Here is a 19,514-nt window from a genome sequence, read left to right as displayed (position 1 = left end):
AGTGGGTTGCCGTTTCCTTCTCCAATGCACAAAAGTGAAAACTGAAAGTGAATTCGATCAGTCATGCCCAACTCTAAGCGACCCCTCGGACTGCAGCCTACCAGGCTCTTCCGTCCATGGGATTTTCCAAGCAAGACTACTGGAGTGGGTTGCCACTGCCTTCTCCTATTAAACTCTCTATATTTCTAGTTTCTGACCCTTCTTTGTACCTATTTCTTTATCAATTAAGTCTTTTATAAATAAGTGACTGAAAATAATGCTAGCTAATTTTAAGGAAGAAATGCAATATTAGTCATAATTCTCCAGAGAAACAGAACTAATAAAATGTTTTATATATTTATCATTAATAAATATAAATATATGTAAAATAAAATACAAAACACGCACAGAAATAAGATATAAATACCAGTACACACACAGACAGGTCCTGGAAGGTATGAAATCTGTAGGGGAAACCAACAGGCTGGTGATGCAGGGAAGAGCTGATGCTGTAGCACTTGTTTTTAAAGACAAAATTCCTTCTTCAGGAAGCCTCAGATTTTGTTCTTAAAGCCTTCAACTGATTGGATAAAGCCAACCCACATTATAGAGGATAATCTTCCTTACTCAAAGACTACTGATTTAAAAGTTAATCACACATAAAATATACTTCTCAGAAACAGTTAGTTTGGTATGAGTATCAACTTGGCCTAGCCAAGTTGGCGTAAAAAAATAACCATCACAAATATATTGGAACATATACACAGTTTATACACAGGGATTCAGGTTATCCAAGATTACTGAAGGGATTCTAGTTTGTCACTGCTATTGTCCAAATTTTATCTTCTGTTAACTATCAGAGCTACCACCCATGGTAGCCTACTTAACCAGTAGCCACAATAACACTGGGGAGAAACTTTAGCCTTAGCTTCCATTAAGTATTTCAGTTATTCCTTCTCTTATTCAATACAGACCTATGAATCAATTATTACATGCCATAATACTAGTAAATTTCAAGACTATGACAGAGATCAAAACTAAGGTTTCTGATCTTACGGGAATTTCCATTATAAAATGGAGTAACGGATACTAAATGAAATTAGGTAAGGGTATTATACATATGAACAAATCAAAAAATATGATTACTAGGCTACAGTTTTGACTCGTAGTCTGTGAAGGTGACATTGAGTAAAATTGTCACAAGGAAATGAGGGTGAGAAATAAAGTCATATGTGTCAAGATTGTAGATTGTCTTGTAGGCCATTGAGGACATGGTTCTTTCCTTGAAAGGGCTAGGGCTGCCTTTGAGGTTTTTAATCAGAGGAATGGCATCACTTGATGCATGTTTAATGCACTAATAGATTTTTCTTCTTTTGTACATTCTTTCTTATATTTTCAATGATAATTTCCAAATTGGCATGCATGATGTCACCATCAGGAACAGTGATATAGACAGACTTAGGAAATGAATTAATGATAAAAATTGCAGCTGATAAGAGCCAAGTATTTTTTACTTTTATTTCATTACAGGTTTTATTTATAGTAAAATATATTTCATGGTCTAATACTATTTATTAAGACAGAATTTAGTAAAAATACAATTATTATAATTTATAATAATAACTTTTTCCAGCCATTTAAAAATATATTTGTATAAAGCAGATGTATTTTTTGAAGTATTCATTCTCAATGGATTTTTCTACTGCTCTATTTCCTCATTTTAGTTAAAACATAACATTCATTCAATGATGTAATCATTTTTCTCTAACTTTTTCTTTACAACATTTTATTTTATTTCAAGCTATATGATCCACTTAAGCTAGAGTATATAACATTTATACTACATTTAAAGCATTGCTAAGTGACCTTTAACATATTTATGAAACACACTCATCCTGGAATAACTGCTTGTCTCTTACATCCCGGTGTGAATTGTGAGCTATTAAAATTTAAATATGTTTTAGAACAGCACAAAATATGCTCCATATTATGGATGAGTTTACTCATGAAATAATTTTTATCTTAAAGTATTATATGTGAAAATAAATCTATTTACCTGATTAATTTGCTAGCTCTTTCAGTTAAGACATTCAGTGCTATTTGATCTTTAAATGTGAGCAAATTTATGGAATTAATTAAGTGAAATCATTATAGCACTTAAACATTACAGAGCACTTTCCTTATAATTATCTCATTGACCTTATTTGATGTGATATAATAATATAACTCTTCACAATTCCAGTTGAGCTAGTCCAAATCCTGAAAGATGATGCTGTGAAAGTGCTGCACTCAATATGCCAGCAAATTTGGAAAACTCAGCAGTGGCCACAGGACTAGAAAAGGTCAGTTTTCATTCCAATCCCAGAGAAAGGCAATGCCAAAGAATGCTCAAACTACTGCACAATTGCACTCATCTCGCACGCTAGTAAAGTAATGCTCAAAATTCTCCAAGCCAGGCTTCAGCAACATGTGAACTGTGAACTTCCTGATGTTCAAGCTGGTTTTAGAAAAGGCAGAGGAACCAGAGATCAAATTGCCAACATCTGCTGGATCATGGAAAAAGCAAGAGAGTTCCATAAAAGCATCTGCTGCTGCTGCTGCTGAGTTGCTTCAGTCGTGTCCAACTCTGTGCGACCCCATAGATGGCAGCCCACCAGGCTCCACCGTCCCTGGGATTCTCCAGGCAAGAACACTGGAGTGAGTTGCCATTTCCTTCTCCAATGCATGAAAGGGAAAAGCGAAAGTGAAGGCACTCAGTCATGTCCGACTCTTCACGACCCCATGGACTGCAGCCCACCAGGCTCCTCCGTCCATGGGATTTTCCAGAAAAGCCTCTATTTCTGCTTTATTGCCTATGCCAAAGCCTTTGACTGTGTGGATCACAATAAACTGTGGAAAATTCTGAAAGAGATGGGAATACCAGACCACTTGATCTGCCTCTTGAGAAATTTGTATGCAGGTCAGGAAGCAACAGTTAGAACTGGACATGGAACAACAGACTGGTTCCAAATAGGAAAAGGAGTTCGTCAAGGCTGTATATTGTCACCCTGCTTATTTAACTTATATGCAGTGTACATCATGAGAAATGCTGGACTGGAAGAAACACAAGCTGGAATCAAGATTGCTGGGAGAAATATCAATAACCTCAGATATGCAGATGCCACCACCCTTAATGCAGAAAGTGAAGAGGAGCTAAAAAGCCTCTTGATGAAAGTGAAAGAGGAGAGTGAAAAAGTTGGCTTAAAGCTCAACATTCAGAAAACGAAGATCATGGCATCCGGTCCCATCACTGATTTCACTTAATGGGAAATAGATGGGGAAACAGTGGAAACAGTGTCAGACTTTATTTTTCTGGGCTCCAAAATCACTGCAGATGGTGACTGCAGCCATGAAATTAAAAGGCTCTCACTCCTTGGAAGGAAAGTTATGACCAACCTAGACAGCATACTGAAAAGCAGAGACATTACTTTGCCAACAAAGGTTCGTCTAGTCAAGGCTATGGTTTTTCCTGTGGTCATGTATGGATGTGAGAGTTAGACTGTGAAGAAAGCTGAGCACTGAAGAATTGATGCTTTTGAACTGTGGTGTTGGAGAAGACTCTTGAGAGTCCCTTGGACTGCAAGGAGATCCAACCAGTCCATTCTGAAGGAGATCAGCCCTGGGATTTCTTTGGAAGGAATGATGCTAAAGCTGAAACTCCAGTGCTTTGGCTACCTCATGCGAAGAGTTGACTCATTGGAAAAGACTCTGATGCTGGGAGAGATTGGGGGCAAGAGGAGAAGGGGACGACAGAGGCTGAGATGGCTGGATGGCATCACTGACTCGATGCACGTGAGTCTGAGTGAACTCTGGGAGTTGGTGATGGACAGGGAGGTCTGGCGTGCTGCGATTCATGGGGTTGCAAAGAGTCAGACACGACTGAGTGACTCATCTGATCTGATCTGATCACATAAAAGTATAACCTTCATATGTGAAAATTCTGAATATTCATTTTTCTTTTTACTCTTTCACTATAAAAGATAAGGATGATAAAGAAGTTTGAGGAAACAAAACTAAATACAACAAAATTCAAAAATGTGCATTTCGTTCTGACCTGGAATTGATTAAACAAAGTGTGTATCTTAGTATTAATAAGTTTTGCCTCACTAGATAAATAAACTTTGCCTCAGTAAATAAATAATTTTTGTTTGTAGACTGCAAGTGTCCCATCAGTATTTAACTTTTTGACCACATCAGAATAATTTCCAAGTGTCAACCTCTGTGACTCTTCCTGAGAGAATCTCTGCCCTCTGGAAACTGATATGCCCATGTCACAAAGAAATGCCAGTGAATTAACATGCCCCTGAGAACAGTTCTCAGTCATTGACTAATGGAAATAACATGAATATACCCCAGGTCCATCCCTCCAAGTGAGTTAGCACTGAGCTAAATGCCCTAAATGAAACTCCTTAGTCTCAAAGTAGGATTTATCTTCAGGTGTTCACCATGTTAACTTGCTTAATAAGGCACCCTGTACTGGCTTCTTTCCCTTCCATGTCTCATTTCTTCTCTCCCCTAACATTATTTCCTGGGAACACCTTACAATTAAACTAATTTTATGCAAATCCTCATATCACAGGAGGATCCTGGGGAAACACAAAATAATGCAAGCAGTTAAACCAGTAAAAATTATATCTAAACTTCTGTTGAATAGGCCTTAGAAATAAGCCATTGGGAAAGGGGTTTGCTTCTTATCTAAGAATACTGGAAAAATTAGATCAGCAAACAGCATGCTTGACTTTTAATGTCTGTCAGAGAAAACATTAAAAGACAACCTTGGTCAGAGGAGGAAATTCTCTATTCCACTCTTCAGAGTTCACTTTTTGAAATGTGTAACTGAAGATAAAGGCTAAATTGTGTGAACCATTAGTTAACCTGCTTACATGCAGTTATCATCTTCTAGAAATTTTACTCATTTTCTAATGAAATATTAAGTAAGCATCACACCCACATATCCCATTCTTTGCTTCTTTGCCATCGTTTAGTGTCATGATAACTTTAAAGGAACTGCTGGAATTCCTATTTTTCAGCTCAATAAAAACAAGGTTTTGTACTCTAGTAGAAAATTTTCTTCCTCTATTCAAAACAACACAAAAACAAAACCCCTCTAATCCAACAAAGCCTTAAATTTGAAGAAATAAAATGATAAGAGAATTTTGGGGTACAAAGTTAAGACACTTCCTCTTTTAACTCCTTGTTTCTCAGACTCTATTATGACTGTGGGAGAAAAAATAGAAAATATTGGTTAATAGTTCATAACTTTTATGGTGGACAGAATGTAGTTTGTTAGGTGTTATCACACAACTTGTTCTGTTTCTTAGTAATTCCATAATTTTTGCTGCCAACTTATTTAAGGTAGTGGGCCATTAATGGGTATAAGCTTATTTCTTCTTTTGCTACACTTTACAAGAAGCAGTATTTTAGAGAAGCATGATGGGAAATAATGATTTCAGTACGTTCAGGAACAATGCTGGTGGGCATTGTGGACAGTGCCACAGTTTATCCAGTGAGAAAAAAATCCCCTTACACAAAGTCAAACAGTCCAAGAGCAACAGGGAAATTCTTGGTTTGCTTCCCACGGATCAGTAGATCTGGGCAATAAGAGATCTGGGAGCCCAGATAAATTTAAACTGTTTATTATTCCTGGTATAGCAGGAAGCAGTGATTTCCTGTTGTGTCAGTTTCTCTTGCCCCTCAAGTCCCATAGGTCTGAATTGCTATGAGACCAGGTGAATGCTATAGAAATAGAGGATCTTTGTCAAAGCTGAGGAAGACTGACATTAGCCAGCCACAACTTTATGAGGGGATTGGTAGCAAAGCAGCCCAATATTTTCCCTGGAGGAAATCTTTATCTTTGATATTGGTTAGGAAACAAGTCTGTCCTTTGGCCCAGAGGAAGATGCTATCTTTAACTTCCAAGGCTGCTTACTTTGGAGACATCTTTGAAATACAGTCCTTAAGAAGAGTTTTCATAAATCATATAGAAATACCATGAAGCATTGCCTCCTGATTCTCTCCATGATGAATTCTGATATAATTAACCTTAATTAGCCTATTTCCAGGCAATGGTAAATTCGGTTACTCAAAGGAATTAGTTTTGGTCTCTGCTTTTCAAAAACTGAGTACACTTTAATAGAAGAATCAAATAAATCTTGATGTGAAGAAGCGCATACTGTTAGCTCAGGCATTATTTCAATTGCAGATCTGCCACCATTACCCCTTTGGCAGTGATCTTACTGAGTAACACTGGAATAACAGACCAACTGATATCAGAGTTTTAGTCTTATTGTTATGGAAAGTGGAGTCCAGCTGCTCACCACTCAAAAGTCAATAAAGAGGTAAGGTTCATGGAAAGGAAAGTTTGCTTTATTTCAGAGGCTAGCATTCTGGGGCAGGGGGCTGAACCCCCACCCCGCATTGACAATCTCTGAGCAAGAGATTTTAAAGGGAAGTTTCATGGGTGCATAGGTGGAGGGAGGGGACTACATGCAGAAACAGCACAGTCAGATCTGACAGTTGTCTTGAAATCGGTGATGTGGTAGTCTGATCAATATCATCTTGTTTGATTTAAATACAGTTAGTCAGTTCCAGGGTCAGTTTGTTCTTATTTTTTGAGGTCATGTCTCAGAGTTGTGGAAGCTTGTATCATAGCTACAATCTGGTCATCATGTAGTTAACTGCTTCCATCTGTTGGGAGTTTCAGTATAAGAAAGCTCAAAGGATATGACTCAGGATATTAAATATATAATCCTTGAGGAGGAACTGAAGATCCTTGACTTCGCTTAAAGACTAAAATATTATTACTTAGTCTTGTCTGACTGTTTTTCTTTGCTTCCGCATTTTGTCACTTTTCTGACTAAATTTATTCTTTGGCTAAAGTTTACCCACAGAAAAAGGCAGGTAGAGGACATGGTGAGCAAGGACCTACTGTTACATTGTTGTTCACCTTGTTATTAAAGGCCTCATCTGTATGGTACCTCCTTTGGTGGTCATCCTTATACCTTGTTTCCATCACTAAAGACCTGTCTTTACTTCTATTTCTCAGTGTCTCTTGTCATTTTTGTTCCTTCAGTCTTGTTCTTCCAATACCCTGACCACCTAGGCTAACCATTAGTGACTGTCCATGGATTTATGTGGACCCATGTCTCCAGGCAACTCTTAATTAAGAGAAATCATATGTACACCTCAAAGTACTATTCATTCCACTTCAGATTCATCCTTGAGGAGAGGTAATGTTTACACACATGGTGCCAGCATTCCTCAGACAAGTGTACACATAAAGCCCCATGAGGACAGTATTGGTGAACTGAGGGGAGGGTGCCCAGTGCAGGTGTTGTTAGTGTGTGAGATACTTCATTATGCCAGCAAGATCTGCTTAACTCCAATCTTCAGTGTTCTCACTTGCACATAATCTTGGGGTGCTGCTATATGTATTGCACATTTAATTTTGTGGACCACCAAAGGAGGTACCATACAGATGAGGCCTTTAATACAAAATTAAACTACACTTTCCCTGCGCAACCCAATAACTGTTTTAAATTGTGTGGGAAAGAATATTAATGAGCAAGTGAGTTCAAGTCATAGTTTCACCACTGGAATAATAATTGTGAACAAAATGTAAGTGGAGAAGTTTGAAAAGACAAAGCCAGGAATCTTTCCATATCAGTTATTTGTCCAGTTGTTAAGTTTTATCTGACCCTTGTGACCCCATGGACTGCAACAGCCAGGCTTCTCTGTCCTTCACCATATCCTGGAGCTTGCTCAATGTCCATTGAGTCAGGGATGCCATCCGACCATCTCATCCTCTGTCATCCCTTTCTCCTCTTGCTCTCAATCTTTCTCAGCATAAGAGTCTTTTCCAAAGAGTTGGCTTTTCACATCAGGTGGCCAAAGTATTGGAGCTTCAGCTTAAGCATCAGTCCTTCCAATGAATTTTCAGGACTGATTTCCTTTAGGATGGACTGATTTGATCTCCTTGCTGTCCAAGGGACATTCAAGAGTTTCTCCAGCACCACAGTTTGAAAGCATCAACTCTTTGGCACTCAGCCTTTTTGTGGTCCAACTCCCATATTCATATACAACTACAGGAAAAAACATAGCTTTGACTAGATGGACCTTTGTCAGCAAAGTAATGTCTCTGCTTTATAGTATACTGTCTAGGTTTGTCACCTTTTTTTTTTTTTTTACTTTTTTTGTTTTGTTTTTAATTTTATTTTATTTTTAAACTTTACATAATTGTATTAGTTTTGCCAAATATCAAAATGAATCCGCCACAGGTATACATGTGTTCCCCATCCTGAACCCTTCTCCCTCCTCCCTCCCCATACCATCCCTCATTTTCAAGAGTCTTTTAATTTCATGGCTGCAGTCACCATCTGCAGTGATTTTGCAGCCCAAGAAAATAAAATCTGTCACTGTTGCTATTGCTTCCTCAATTATTTGTCATAAAGTGATGGGACTGGATGCCATGATCTTAGTTTTTAAATGCTGGGGTTTAAACCAGCTTTTTCACTCTCCTCTTTCACCTTCATCAAGAGGCTCTTTAGTTCCTCTTTTCTTTCTGCCATTATGGTGGTATTGTCTGCATATCTGAGGTTATTGATATTTCTCCCTGCAATCTTGATTCCAGCTTGTGATTCACCCATACTGTCAGAGATAATAGTAAATGGTTACCACTTGATCTGTGTTCTCAAAATTTTGTATAACTCTGGAAATAACATTCTTCACACACACACAAACACATATTTAAGATTAACAAGAAGTAACAAATAAATATATTTTCATCCAGGAAATATGCTATTAAACAGCTAAAAAAAAACACCTTTTTTAACCTTGATAGCCCATTAATTTGAAAAATGTAGGAGGGCTTAAAAACTTCTATCACTGAAATTTCTATTAACCTGGAACTACTAAATTGGAGAAGCATCAGTTAGAAATTACATGGAACAACAGACTGGTTCCAGATTGGCAAAGGAGTACGTCAAGGCTGTATAATGTCACCTTGCATATTTAATTTATATGCAGAGTACATCATGTGAAATGCCAGGCGGGATGGAGCTCAAGCTGGAATCAAAATTGCTGAAATATCAATAACCTCAGATACACAGATGACACCACCCTTATGGCAGAAAGTGAAGAAGAACTGAAGAGCCTCTTGATGAAAGTGAAAGAGGATAGTGGAAAAGTTGGCTTAAAACTCAACATTAAAAAAAATAAGATCATGGCAGCTGGTCTCATCATTTCATGGCAAATAGATAGGGAAACAATGGAAAAAGTGACAGACTTTATTTTCTTGAGCTCCAAAATCACTGCAGATGGTGACTGCAGCCATGAAATTAAAAGACTCTTGCTCCTTGGAAGAAAAGCTCTGAACAACCTAGACAGCATATTAAAAAGCAGAGACATTGCTTTGCCAACAAAGATCTGTTTAGTCAAAAGTATGGTATTTCCAGTAGTCATGTATGGATGTGAGAGTTGAACTATAAAAAAAGCTGAGCACCAAAGAATCGATGCTTTTGAACTATGGTCTTGGAGAAGACTCTTGAGAGTCTCTTGGACTGGAAGGAGATCAAACCAGTCCATGCTAAAGGAAATCAGTCCTGAGTATTCATTGAAAGGACTGATGCTGAAGTTGAAACTCCAATACTTTGGCCACCTGATGTGAAGAACTGACTCATTTGAAAAGACCCTGATGCAGGGAAATACTGAATGGAGAAGAGAAGGGGATGATAGAGGATGAGACGGTTGGATGGCATCACTGACTCGATGGACATGAGTTTGAGCAGGCTCTGGGAGTTGCTGTTAGACAGGGAAGCCTGGAGTGCTGCAGTCCATGGGGTTGCAAAGTGTCAGACATGACTGAGCAACTGAATTGAACTGAACTGACTAACTTGGAGACAGTTTTGGAAATATGGAATAGGAGAAATTAGTATTTTTATTGCTATATAGGACGATTCTATAAGGAAACACCTGTAAACATTTATCCACCTGGTATTTGATGACAATAACTTCAGTCCAGTGTATTATTAGAATAATGTGTGGTAAATTATTTGTTCATGCCCCAGCCCTAATGAGTATTATTATATCAATACAAAGGTGGAAACTGGGTTGAGAAAAAAATACATGTATTTAATATTTGTTAAACTATCATTTATTTAATTGCAGAAACGGTTTCTCAGATAATATGAATTTTTAGCTTCAACTAACATTTCTTCCACATGACAAAATATAGAATTTTTAAGTGGAAATGAATGTACTAATTCAAATACACAGAGATTCATTTCCTTGAATCAAAGGGAAAAAAATTAAAAAGAGCTATTCATGACATTCAGAGCAAGTGTTAAGTATTCATATTTTTGCAGTTTGTGGATCACTGGAACACAACATTCAGAGCTCTATGAAACTGCCTTAATGATAACTGCTCATGCACTTAGTGCTTCAAAATCTGTTTGAATATAGAAATCAATTATGTGAACAGGTGCAACCAAGTAACTAGGTTTCATGCTCACTGGGATATCACAAACATTTAAATTTGATAAAGTTAATCTACAAATATGTTCCTTCATATACAACAATAAGTTAATATACATTCATGAAAATGCAAATATAGAAATCAAGGCCTGGAAAGTGATTACGATTTCTTTTTAGCAAAGTGATGCAGTAATTTCAGCTCCATGCAAAATTTTTCTAAGGATGAAATCAACATTGAGGCAAAAATAGGCTAAATTATTTTTGCCAACTGTATAGCATTTGCTGGTATAAAATCTGATTATTTTGTTAATAAGAAAACTAAAAACAAGAAGTACATTATTGAATTTCTAGAACGAAGCCCTTTAAAAACATATGCATTACATAAAATAAAGAAAAAAAAATGTATGATTCGTTTTATCCAAATGTTAAATAAAATTAGATTTGTAAAAGTTAGTTTCTTTTAGTTAAAATAAACTTTAAATTAAAAATAAGCAAGTATTTTTAATTTGTAGCTAGAAAACTGATCCCATAGAGTAACACTGTACTGATTCTGATAAACGTCATTCACTAAAATATTCCCTAGGAGAAATGATAGGAAAAAAAAGTGAAAAAAGACACTTTCTTTATTAACTTTAATACTTTTGAAGTACTTTTTATTACTTTCTTAATTCTAAGAATATCTGTGTATAATTTAATCTGACATTGAAATAAAAAGAAAATTGAGTAGTATATTATAGCTGTTAATAATATGAGAATAACTTTATTATCATGTTCTCTTAATAAAACAATATTAGAATATATAAAGTTATCTAAAGTAACTGGTATTTCAATTGAAATATTTTTCAAAAATTACTGCAGACTCTATAAAACTGATCTATAAATCTTACTAGAGTTTACTAAAACAGAAATAAAAGAAGCCATGTCCTCAAATATCTCTGAGCTAGGTATCATATATTTAGAATCAAAATCCTATGAAATAATTCTTTCAATATTTTTTGAAGTGGTCTTATCTGACACAGTGAGTCTAAGAAATATGCTGTTGAACCATTCTGAGGTCTCAATAAGTGTCTGAGGTCTCTACAAATGTTTTAAAGGTGTATGCTTGACATTATTTTGCCCTTCATTTATTAGTATATTTGACTTTTGCTGAAAGAAACATTATAAAAATTAATTTTATTTTTGAATATAGTATGTTCTGGATACCTTATATTTTCTCTAATACCTGCTGGACACCTATACTCTTCTTCATCTCTCTCAGTCTACACCTTACCATAGAAACAAATGAGTTGGCACTTTCATTCTGCATGGAAATCCCCTATACCAAATCCCCTAGTTCATTATAAGTCCCCTTTTCTGTGTTATCACAGTTTCTGTGTTATGACAGTGTTGGCTCGTGTTCTCATTCTACCTAGCATAGGTCCCATTCTCCTCCAGGTTTGGTGTCCTTTAGAAATTCACTAATGGTCTTCTTGAGGAGCTTCCAGTTTTCATTTACTGCCTAATTCCAAAAGGAATGTCATACGTGCGAATTGTAGCATCATCCTACTTCTGATTTCTGTTCCTTACTTACTGCTTTGTAACAAGACAGCTCAATATTTAGTGGCCTAAAGCAACAATGTTTTTCATCTCACAACTCTGTGAGTAAACTGGACTTTTAGAGAGGTTCTTACTTGGGATCACCAAAGTGCCTGCTGATCCAGTAGCATTCAGTGCTGATGGGAACATAATGTGGAATAGCTGCTGTGGAAAACAGTGTGGTGGTTCCTCAAAATTAAATGTAGCATTTCCATGCAGCCCAGTAGTCCCACTTCTGGGTGTACCCAAAGGAATCCAAAAGTGGAGACTAGCACAGGTATTTGTGTTGCTGTTGTTCAGTCACTAAGCTGTCTCTGACTCTGTGATCCCATGGACTATAGCATGCCAGGCTTTCCTGCCCTTCACTATCTCCCAAAGTTTGCTCAAATTCATGTCCACTAATTCGGTGATACTATCTAATCATCTCATCTTCTGCCACCCTCTTCTCCTTTTGCCTTCAATCTTTCCCAGCATCAGGATCCTTTCCAGTGAGTCACCTCTTTGCATCAGGTGGCCAAATTATTGCAGCTTCAGCATCAGTCCTTCCAATGAACATTCAGGGTTGATTATCAACAATAGACAAAAGGTTCAAAGGATCCAAAATTAATCAGTGGATAAAGGATAAACCGAATGGGGTATATACATACAATGAAATACATTTAAACTCTAAAAAGGAATTAAATCCTGACATATCCCACAATATTCAGAGAAGACAATGGCACCCCACTCCAGTACTCTTGCCTGGAAAATCCCGTGGATGGAGGAGCCTGGTGAGCTGCAGTCCATGGGGTCGCTAAGAGTGGGACACAACTGAGCGACTTCACTTTCACTTTTCACTTTCATGCATTGGAGAAGGAAATGGCAACCCACTCCAGTGTTCTTGCCTGGAGAATCCCAGGGACGTGGGAGCCTGGTGGGCTGCTGTCCATGGGGTTGCACAGAGTTGGACATGACTGAAGTGACTTAGCACACATCCCACAGTATATAAGAACCTTGAACATATTAGTCTAAGTAAAATAAGGTGGATGCACAAGGGCAAATATCATACGACTCCACTTAGATCAGATATCTAAAATAGTCAAATTTATAGAGACAATGTAGAATGGCAGTGGCCAGAATCTGGGGATAGGGAGGAATGGAGAATTGCTTTTTAACAGTACAAAATTTCAGTATGGAACACAAAAACTTCTGGAGATAGATGGTGGTGATAGTCACGCAACCATATGAATGCACTTAATGCCATTGAATTGTGCACTTAAAAATGATTAAGATGGTAAATTTTATGGTTTATATATTTTACCAAATAAAGAAATTGGGAAAATGTTAGGCCTATATGCTCTCAAATGAAAAGATATTCAAATAATATAATTAAAAAAATTTAATGAGAGGGAATTCCCTGGTGATCCAATGGTTAGGATTCAAAGCTATCACTACTGAAGGTGAGGGTTCAATTGCTGGTTGAGGAACCAAGGTCCCATAAGCAGTGATATGTGGCCAAAAAAACAAAATATGTAATGAGATATATGTTAAAGAAGTACCAAAATGATGTGAGGAAAGAGATGAGATTTTGTATTTGCTGATGCATTTTTTTTTTGTTACAGTGCTCACAGATTGAATCTTTTAATGATAATGCATTTGTATGTTTTAATTGGAAAAGGACAGTTTTCATTCCATTCCCAAAGAAGGGCAATTACAAAGAATGTTCAAACTGCTGCACAATTGCACTCATTACACATGCTAGCAAGATAATACTCAAAATCCTTCAAGCTGGGTTTACTTGCCTCCTATGGAACCTGTATGGAGTTCAAGAAACAACAGTTAGAATCAGACATGGAACCATGGACTGCTTCAAATTTGAGAAAGGAGTACATCGAGGCTGTAAATTGTCACTCTGGTTATTTAACTTATATGCAGAATACACCATGTAAAATACTAGGCTAGATGAAGCACAAACTGGGATCAAGATTGCCAGGAGAAATATTAACAACCTCATATATGCAGATGATACCACTTTAATCGCAGAAGGTGAAAAGGAAATAAAGAGCCTCTTGATGAAGTAAAAGAGGAGAGTGAAAAAGCTGGCATTCAAAAAACAAAGATCATGGCATCTGGTCATTTCATGGCAAATAGAGGGGAAAACAATGGAAACAGTGACAGGCTTAATTTTCTTGGGCTCCAAATTCACAGTGGATGGTGACTGAGTCATGAAATTAAAAACTGCTTGCTCCTTGGAAGAAAGGCTGTGACAAATCTATACAGTGTATTAAAAAGCAGAGATGTTACTTTGCCAAAATGCCCAAATCTATGATTTTTCTAGTAGTCATGTACAGATGTGAAAACTGGACAATATAAAAGACTGAGTGCTGAAAAACTGAAGTTTCAAACTGCAGTGCTGGAGAAGACTGTTGAAAGTCTTGTGGACTGCAAGGAGATCAAACCAGTCCATCCTAAAGGAAATCAATCCTGAATATTCATTGGAAGGACTGAGTTTGAGGCTGAAGCTCCAGTACCTTGGCCACCTGATGAAAAGAGCTGACTCTTTGGAAAAGACCATGACACTGGGAAAGATTGAAAGCATTAGAAGGGGATGAAAGAAGACAAGATGATTGAATGGTATCACCAATTCAATGGATATAAGTTAGAGTAAACTGGAAAATAATGAAGGATGCAGAAGCCTGGCATGCTACAGTCCATGGTGTCACAAAGAGTCATGACTTAGTGACTGAACAACAACAACATCTTATAATTAAAAAGAAAATGATTTGACAATGAATAAATCACCATAATATAAAGCACATGACTTTCTGATAAATACACACATATAATAACAAAGAAAAAATCATTTAACTGCATGAAATACTTGAACAGTGATTCGAGAAATTTAGATTTATTTGTGTATTTCCAAGAGTATGTGCATATTTCCATTTGGCATGGGCAGCCAGAAAACTGAAATTAAGAGATAGAACATTGATTAAGAAAGCTAATATGAAATTACTACTTTTCTTGTGTTGAAACACCCTTGTGCATAACCCACCCCTTGCATACACAGTTGATTTTTCTGGAAATAGAAAAAAAGGAAAACAAAAAACACTAGAAAGAAGCTAGAGACAAAAACTGAGAAAGAAATGTCAGAGACTTTGGTGACATATGAACCATAGAACACAAAATGCCAGTGGACTTCAATAGCAAATCAACTTTTAGATTATAACTGTCTTCATGTGTTTGCTGATCTTAATATAATAGAGTAATAACACTGAAAGAACTAATTCTCTTAGCTATACCAAGTTGCTCCACACTAAGACCTTTGAAAATGAAGATGTCCTTTGCTTTGTTTGGATCAGTATATTTGAGTATCTTTTCGATCCTTCTAAACTCGTTTTAATCTGAGGACACAGTTCTGTCTACTTGTGTTACATCCTGCCAAATCAATCTGATGTATTACTCTCCTTAGAAAAGCTCTCTCAACAACTCCTGCTTCCAAAGGACCAGTAAAACTTGGACACTCTTACCTAATGTTTCTGCACTGGTAGTATCAGAGGTGGGAAGTTTCTGTAAAAGTAGCTTGTAAGTTTTCATAACTAACGTCTCATTAATCATTTTACCAAAGAAGTGGTATTCTCTTATGGAAGCAACTTATAGAAATATGTAGACATTCAATTATTTCATGAACTACGGTACATTTAAGAACATAAAAGATTGCAGTAGTGCTTTGAGACTTACTGCAAATCACATTATCTTAATGCCAACTCTGTCCCCAGATAACAATGATGCATTCCCAAAGTGTTAAAAATACTGCAGTTGATAGCTGTATTGTGAGGAAACAGGAATTGCATGAAAATATTATTTTCCCTAAAGGAGTCACCTAGTTCTATTTAAGTAATGTGGTTCTAACTAGTTAAAAAGGTAAAGTATATTGAAAAGAAAAAATTGGAAGTGAAAAATACCAGTTTGATTAGATAAACTTAACACTGCAACCCAGAAATGGCAACTGGAAAAAAAGTCTCCCCTTCCTACTGCCTTCTTTTACCCTTCTTCCTCTCTTCTATATCTGAGTGTTTCACAGACACAGGATCCAAATATTATAGAGATATGTATCAGAAATAGTTATGTAGAGCAAAATCACTCTTAACCACTTTTAACTGAACAGTGTTTGTGCCACATTAATTTATCCATTTTATCTCCAAAGCATAATAGCTGCTCATAGCATGCTGGATGACCATATCATTTTTTATAAGGGAAAAACAAAACAGTTATCAAGTAACATGTACGCCCTGGAACTTCAGATTCCATCAGTTAAATTCTGTGATTATCTAGAGTCAGTTATGTTTATTTACAAATTATATTTGTAGGTGTTTCAACAACAAAGAGAATTAATTCCATTTGTAAAACTATACATAATGCTTGTTTAAAACAAGAAGTAAACAAACCTCAAATGTGAATTAGTAATGAACTTTCAAATGAAAGCTTACCATGGAGGAAAGAGAACTGTAAAAGTTCTGGGGGGAAAATCACAAAGACTAGCAGGATTTTTAAAAACAGTTTTCTCTACACAAGCACATGTTCTTATACCTACCATTGTTTCACATGCCTTGAGTAAATACTGCTAAGTTCTGAGTAATTATAATGATTCCATTTTGACTGTTAGTGACCCAGTTCAAGCTTTTGGAAAAATTTTATCACCCTTAAAAAAGAAATAATTTCAGAAGAAGGAAGTATTTTCTTCCTTTGTGAGAATGTAGCAGCTGCATTCCTCCTTTGACATGAAGGAGGAAATCTGGACTGCAAAGAGCAAAGGGCAAAAGTAGGAAGTATTTGAAGAAGCACATATAATAAGAAGAGAGCAGAAGCAGACCTCTAGCTCTGCAGTGAAAACTAAAGATGCAGAAGATATTAAGAAGTGGTGAGAATACACAGAAGAGCTATACAAAGAAGATCTTAATGACTCAGATAACCATGATGGTGTGATCACGCACTTAGAGCCAGACATCATGGAGTGTGAAGTCAAGTGGGCCATAGGAAGCATCAATACAAACAAAGCTAGTGGAGGTATTGGAATTCCAGCTGAGCAATTTCAAATACTAAAAGATGATGCTGTTAAAGTGCTGCACTCAATATGCTAGCAAATTTGGAAAACTCAGCAGTGGCCACAGCACTGGAAAAGGTCAGTTTTCATTCCAATCCCAAAGAAAGGCAATGCCAAAGAATGCTCAAACTATCACACACTAGCACTCATCTCACATGCTAGCAAATTGAAAGAAAGTGAAAAGTGCTCAGTCATGTTCAACTCTTTGCAACCCTGTGGCCTATGCAGTCAATGGAATTCTCCAAGCCAGAATACCTGAGTGGGTAAACCTTTCCCTTCTCCAGGGGTTTTCCCAACCAAGGGATCAAATCCAGGTCTCCCATATTGCAGGTGCATTCTTTACCAGGTAAACCACAAGGGAAGCTTACATGCTAGAAAAGTAATGCTCAAAATTCTCTAAGGTAGTCTTCTACAGTATGTGAACCAAGAGCTTCCAGATGTTCAAGGTGGACTAGGAAAAGACAGAGGAACCAGAGATCATTTTACAAACATCCACTGGATAAGAGAAAAAGCAGGAGAGTTCCAGAAAAACATCTACTTCTGCTTCATTGACTACACTAAATCCTTTGACTGTATGGATCACAACAAACTGGAAAATTTTTAAAGTGATGGCAATACCAGACCACCTTACCTGCCTCCTGAGAAATCTGTATGCAGGTCAAGAACCAACAGTTAGAACCAGACATGAAACAATGGACTAGTTCCAAACTGGGAAAGGAGTACGTCAAGACTGTATATTGTCACCCTGCTTATTTAATTATATGCAGAGTACATCATACAAAATTCTGGACTGGAAAAAGCACACATTAGAATCAAGAGTACCAGCAGAAGTATCAATAACCTCAGATATGCAGATGACACCACCCTTATAGCAGAAAGCAAAGAAAAACTAAAGAGCCTCTTGATGAGAGTGAAAGAGGGGCGTATAAAAGCTGGCTTAAAACTCAACATTAAGAAAACTAAGATCATGGCATCTGGTCCCATCACTTTATAACAAATAGATAGGAAAACAGTGGAAGCAGTGACAGACTTTATATTTCTGAGCTCCAAAATCACTGCAGATGTTGACTGCAGCCATGGAATTAAAAGGCACTTGCTCCTTGGAGGAAAAGCTGTGACAAAACTAGACAGCATATTAAAAAGCAGAGACACTACTTTATCAACAAATTCCATATAGTCAAAGCCTTGATATTTCCATTAGTCATGTATGGATGTGAGAGTTGGACTATAAATAAAGCTGAGCACCAAAGAATTGATGCTTTTGAACTGTGATGTTGGCTAAGACTATTGAGATTCCCATGGACAGCAAGGGGATCAAACCAGTCAATCCTAAAGGAAATCAGACCTGAATATTCATTGGAAGGACAGATGCTGAACCTTAGCTCCAATACTTTGGCCAACTAATGCAAAGAACTGACTCATTAGAAGAGACCCTGATGCAGGGAAAAATTGAAGGCAGGAGTTGGATAGGACAGCAGAGGATGGCATGGTTGGATGGCATCACCGACTCAATGAGTTTGAGCAAGCTCTGGGAGTTGGTTTCCATTCTTTCCCCATCTGTTGGCCATGAAGTGATAGGAAGCTATGGTTTTTCCAGTAGTCATGTATGGATGTGAGAGTTGGACTATAAAGAAAGCTGAGCACCAAAGAATTGATGCTTTGAACTGTGTTGTTGGAGAAGAATCTTGAGAGTCCCTTGGACTGCAAGGAGATCCAACTAATCAATCCTAAAGGAAATCAGTCCTGAATATTCATTAGAAGGACTGATGCTGAAGCTGAAACTCCAATACTAGGCCACCTAATGTGAAGAACCAACTCATTGGAAAAGACCCTAATGCTGGGAAAGATTGAATGTGGGATGAGAAGGGGACAACAGAGGATGAGATGGTTGGATGGCATCACTGATGGAATGGGCATGAGTTTGAGTAGGCTCTGGGAGTTGGTATTGGACAGGGAAGCCTGGCGTGCTGCAGTCCATAGAGTCTCATAGAGTCGGACATGACTGAGTAACTGAACTGAACTGAAGACATTTGGGAGCCACTGAATTAACCAAACTCTGCTCTCCTTAGAAGTATCTTGCTATTTAAAACAATACGTCTTCTTACTGTTTGCATTTTTTGTTACTCCTCTGAAATGATCCTAATGTGGTTTGGGTTAGTCTACAAACAGTAGACAAACATTTGTCAAAGGTGGCTATAAATCTGACTACTTGGAGCATTTTTACAAAACAAACCAAAAACAAACAACAAAAACAATATCTGAGCTGCATGCTAGACAGGGTTAACCATGATCTCCTGGCATGAGTAATCTTTAATTACCCTATTTGGCTTCAATGTACAGCTGTATATGGGACCACTGAAGTCCGTAG

Source organism: Bos taurus, chromosome 6, assembly GCF_002263795.3.
Source record: "Bos taurus isolate L1 Dominette 01449 registration number 42190680 breed Hereford chromosome 6, ARS-UCD2.0, whole genome shotgun sequence".
NCBI classification, from domain to species: domain Eukaryota; kingdom Metazoa; phylum Chordata; class Mammalia; order Artiodactyla; family Bovidae; genus Bos; species Bos taurus.
This window is presented reverse-complemented; position numbering follows the sequence as displayed.